Source organism: Moschus berezovskii, chromosome 3 (assembly GCF_049115385.1).
Source record: "Moschus berezovskii isolate FMDL1 chromosome 3, NW_MosBer_1.0, whole genome shotgun sequence".
Classification (NCBI taxonomy): domain Eukaryota; kingdom Metazoa; phylum Chordata; class Mammalia; order Artiodactyla; family Moschidae; genus Moschus; species Moschus berezovskii.
The window spans coordinates 55,561,728-55,567,141 of NC_142462.1; the positions used below are offsets into that span (position 1 = coordinate 55,561,728).

The 5,414-nt window shown below is 43.5% G+C and overlaps 1 pseudogene; it reads left to right on the top strand.

The window, feature by feature from the left end:
• Positions 1–3,268: 3,268 nt before the first annotated feature.
• LOC129552391 (ARL14 effector protein pseudogene) lies at positions 3,269–4,417 on the top strand (annotated as a pseudogene).
• The last annotated feature ends 997 nt before the right edge of the window (positions 4,418–5,414 follow it).

Genomic DNA, 5,414 nt, shown 5'->3' on the forward strand with positions numbered 1-5,414 from the left:
AATATTGCTTAAAAACAATAAGGTGGATTTACAAACATAGATGAAACCTGGATACTAAGCAAATATCCATTAAACTAAAATAAGAAGTGAACACCAGCTGATGGATGCAATCCCTTTTCTTGGGCTGAGTCACGAGATCAGTTTGAGAAACTGAGAGGATGCTTGTGTGGGTGATGGGTGGTCCTTGAGTCTAATTACTTCTTAGAGTCTACACACAAAAAATAAGCAAAGGACCCATCCCAATATGTCTCGGTCGACAGGAGTACAGTATAGCAAAGTGGTAATGGGGTCAGACTGGGGTTCTGCTGACTTCTGCTGTGGATACTTTTAGTTAGTTGATAACAGTGATGCAAGGAGGCGAGTCCCAGGAAATGGATGGGCTGGGGCACTCAAGAGCCAGTCTAGTGAACACTGGCTGAATTTAGTCCTGCCCTTAGTTTAGTAGACATTTGGGTGGTGACCTGGAAAGTGGTGTAGATCAGTAGTTCTCAACCTTGACTGTATATTGAAAGAGCTTTGAAAATCCTAATGCTCAGGTCCCGCACCTCATTCTGGGAGTGGAACCCAGGCACCCTATTTTTCAAAGCTCTTCACATGATTTCAACGTGAGACAAGGTTGAGAAATACTAGTGTAGAAAACAGGTGATTTCTACCCCTAGCAGGTAGAAAGGTGACGTCAACTTAAAAGATTAGATGTGATACAGCTATTGTTCTGCTACCTCTAACCTGCAAGTAGCACTTGATTTAACTCTGACTGAGGCCTGGGCTGTATTAGGAGCTCAGTTCCCATCAGTTGGTGGGAGAGCTGGGATTAATATCACTGCCTTCAACATACACTTTATCCCTGGGGCCACCTAGTCTCACAGGACTACAACATTTTGCCCTCTCCCAGTTCTCCTGACTGACATTTCTGGGTTTCAGTCTCACACCTGCTGGAACTGAATTCTGCTCAGTACATCAGGCAATGGTTCCTGGAACTCCCTTTTCCCTGGAGCTGGACTGTGATCCCTCGTCACTGGATGCGAGCTGAAAGCTTTCTGAAGCTTAATGGATCTCTCTACTGATCATTGGATTAGATATTTCTGGTATCTGTTCCAACATGGAAAGAGCTGAGGTCCTGGAATCCTTTGGGACAAAGGCATTTGCATGGCCCACCCCTCTCTTTGGGTCCATCCTGTGTCTGCATAACTCCCTGGACTCTGAACATCCCAGATCTCAGCTGCCTCCCCTTACTACTGGTCCATCACTTCCTCAAAACTGAGTCTAAATGGTGAGAGCTCAAAATCATGCCACTAGTTAGTGGGAGCTTAAAACCTGAGCATTCCTGGGGGCTTGGGTGTTTTGGTGATGGAGAAATCCATGGGAAGGCACTTGAAACGCACACAGTATTCCTCAATGAACTCATCACCTGGAGTCACCATAATGACTTCTGCAGGAAAGGAAAGGATGAGGGAAAATGAGATGTGAGTGATGAATGCAACAGATTTGGGAAGGAGGGGCATGTTCTGCTTAGAGAATTGTCTAAAGCAAAGTAGGGCAAGTGATCTGGGGATGGGTTTAACCACAGCCACAGTAGACATAGCTCATTGATTGCAACATTCTTGCCTGACTGACCCAGATTTTGACTTAAAATCAGTCTCCGATTTTTAAAATAGGTATTCACCACGAATCAATCAGAGCTGTCATGCAAGTTGAAAACTATGATCCATGCTGGATCTAAGTGAAGAAGCAGCTTTTTAAATAAATTTTTGGCTGCCCCTCTATAGCATATGGGATCTCAGTTCAGTTCAGTTCAGTCACTCAGTCGTGTCCGACTCTTTGTGACCCCATGAATCACAGCACGCCAGGCCTCCCTGTTCTTCACCAACTCCCGGAGTTCACTCAAACTCATGTCCATCGAGTCGGTGATGCCATCCAGCCATCTCATTCTCCGTCGTCCCCTTCTCCTCCTGCCCCCAATCCTTCCCAGCATCAGAGTCTTTTCCAATGAGTCAACTCGTCGCATGAGGTGGCCAAAGTATTGGAGTTTCAGCTTTAGCATCAGTCCTTCCAATGAACACCCAGGCTTAATCTCCTTTAGAATGGACTGGTTGGATCTCCTTGCAGTCCAAGGGACTCTCAAGAGTCTTCTCCAGCACCACAGTTCAAAAGCATCAATTCTTCGGCGATCAGCTTTCTTCACAGTCCAACTCTCACATCCATACATGACCACGGGAAAAACCATACCCTTGACTAGACGGACCTTGGTTGGCAAAGTAATGTCTCTGCTTTTTAATATACTATCTAGGTTGGTCATAACCTTCCTTCCAAGGAGTAAGCATCTTTTAATTTCATGGCTGCACTCAATTCTCCCAAATAGGGATGGAGCCAACATTCCCTGACCCAGAAGGCAGAATCTTAGCCATTGGACCACCAGGAAAGTCCCAAGAAGCAGCTTTCTTCTTCCTAAGCCACATACACCATCATCTGGGCCTCCTGGGGGAGTAGCATTCAGAAGAGGAAACCAGAGAGGAAGGCTGCGCTATGGAAAAGCAAACTCATTTCTTTAAGGTTTTGCAGTATTAGAATTGAACGGTGCTTCTATTTAATTATGGCCAATCCCTACAATGCTTTCTTTTCTTCTAAAACCTATTTTACACCGAGTGTCGTTTCCTATCAGCACAGTCTCTCCCATAATCCCCTCCCTCCTCTTTCCTTTTTTCCCCTGCTACAAACTGACTGGTGTTCTGTGGAGCTTGGGCTTCCTGGAAGTCCCTGATGACCTGCAGGCAGCCCGCAAGGTCAAGCTGTGGACAGGAAAGCCGCCTGGGGAGCCGTCCCAGGGTGCCTACCGAAGTGCCTCCTGCCACTCAGCAGCCATTTGTGCCTCCTAGAAACTGACTTGTGATCTTGTCCCAACCCCTGCAAATGCTTTCGGTTCTGCAGGCCCCAAAGTTTCCCTGAGCATGTCCTTTTTGTCAAAGTCAAATAAAAACACAAGAAAACAAACAAACAAAAAATGAAGAGGAGACTCTTTCATCCAGCCCCATGGAAAAGAAAGAAATGCATCCAAGTGAATACATTTTGCCATCACTTAGAGATATGGGGCCAGCCTTCATAAGGAACACTGGCAGGGTGTACTAGGTAATTCTCAAGGGGAGGTAAGAGTATTTAATTTAACGCCTCATCCTGAGAACTGCCCTGAAAGCTATCCTTCAACTTCTGTTTTTTCTCTTCCGTAGGGTTGAACACCCCTTTCTTCCCAATGTTAATACATCTATTAGCGCTCGGAGGCGGCGGGTGGGGTGCGCGCTCCGTCGGTGGAGAGCTCGAGCTAAAGGGTGATCTGCTGGAGAGTGATCTCTAGGCGAAAATCAGAAAGAGGAAATTGACTAGAATCAAGCATGATGGATCCATGTTCAGTTGGAGTCCAGCTTCGCACCACAAATGAGTGCCATAAAACCTATTATACTCATCATACAGGTTTCAAGACTTTGCAAGAATTGTCATCAAATGACATGCTTCTCCTTCAACTGAGAACTGGAATGACACTTTCTGGGAACAATACAATTTGCTTCCATCATGCAAAAATTTACATTGATAGATTTGAGGATTTGCAGAAGTCATGTTGTGACCCATTTAACATACACAAAAAACTAGCCAAAAAAAATTTACATGTAATTGATTTAGATGATGCCACTTTTCTGAGTGCAAAATTTGGAAGACAACTTGTACCTGGTTGGAAGCTTTGTCCAAAATGTACACAGATAATCAATGGAAGTGTGGATGTTGATTCTGAAGACCGGCAGAAAAGAAAACCTGACTCAGATGGAAGAACTGCTAAAGCTTTGAGGTCGTTACAATTTGCAAACCCAGAAAAGCAAACTGAATTTGCTCCAGAAACTGGTAAAAGAGAAAAAAGAAGGCTTACCAAAAATGCAACAGCTGGTTCAGACAGACAAGTGATCCCGGCAAAGAGTAATGTCTACGATAGCCAGGGTCTCCTGATTTTCAGTGGAATGGACCTCTGTGACTGCCTCGATGAAGACTGCTAAGGCTGCTTCTATGCTTGTCCTGCCTGCGGTTCTACCAAATGTGGTGCCGAATGCCGCTGTGATCGAAAGTGGCTGTATGAGCAAATTGAAATTGAAGGAGGAGAAATAATTCATAACAAACATGCTGGATAATTTTGTGGTGTCCAATTGTGACCCTTTCTGTATTTCTAAAGTTCTGTAATTCTAAAGATATATGTTAAAGTTGGTTTTGCCAAATGACACATATGTACTCAGTGTGCCCTAAGGCTGCCTTTTGGGTGCCTTAAGATAAATTATTTAATGTAAATTTAGATGGACTGTCTTATTACTCAGCAGTCAGTTCTTGAAGCCTGTCTGGTTCGATGTAAAGAAGTAATGTATAGGCAATCCTCTGTACAATTCCCATGTCCATAAATTTCCATGGCACTGACACAGTTAAATAAACCAGTTCCTTAAAAAAAAAAAATACATCTATTAGTTTTGTATAGCAGGCATTCTAATAACTGGTGAATTCAATTATGTTCTTTACTTGCTTGAGTCCTACACTGCCAACCCTGGAGAACTTTCTATGCCCAATTCTCCCAATTCTCCAAAATGGAAACCTGAGTCATCACTGATGCTCCTTTCTTCTTAATTTCTGGCGTCAAACTGCCTCAATGTCCAATATATTCTCCTCTCAAAATGTCTCTGGATGTACTCGTTGCTCTATTCCGGGCCATCCCTCTTTCCCTATCCTTACCAGTTCATCTTTGGATTACTGCAGCCACTGGTCTCATTTGCCTTGCAGCTTCAATCCCTCCATGCCAAACGAGTATTTCAAAACTCAAAATGTATCTTTTCACTACCATATTCAGTAACCTCTAATGGAATCCCATGCTTACATTCAAAGCCTAAAACTCTGGACTGTTATGCCCATAATCAGTCACCACATTGCTTAGGATATCATTTCTAACTATTTCTCAGTGGTGCACATGTGCTCCAAAAATTATGTTTACACACACACACACAACACAGCGCTGAGAATGAGTCTATTGCTTGATGTACAAGTGGACTTCTGCCTGCCTTTTAGCATCAAGCAGGGATTCAAGTGAGACCCCTGAAACTTCACATGCTCTTAGCAAGACCTCTCCACCCTCTCACCTCACCACTACCATTAAGATGATTTCCATTCTGTTTTTCAATGAATATACTGAAAACATTGCATTGTTTACTCTTAGCATTGCTTGTGTTTATATCTTCAAAATACATGCAAATTACCAAAACAACAACAAAAAATGTCAGTACAGAACTCTGCACTAGAATAAAGAGACATTAGGAAGACAGAAGGGGGTGATGTTAGCATAAAACTAGCAAAAGACATCACTCATTTTTGTCCCGTCCCTCACCAACAAAAATTTAGTA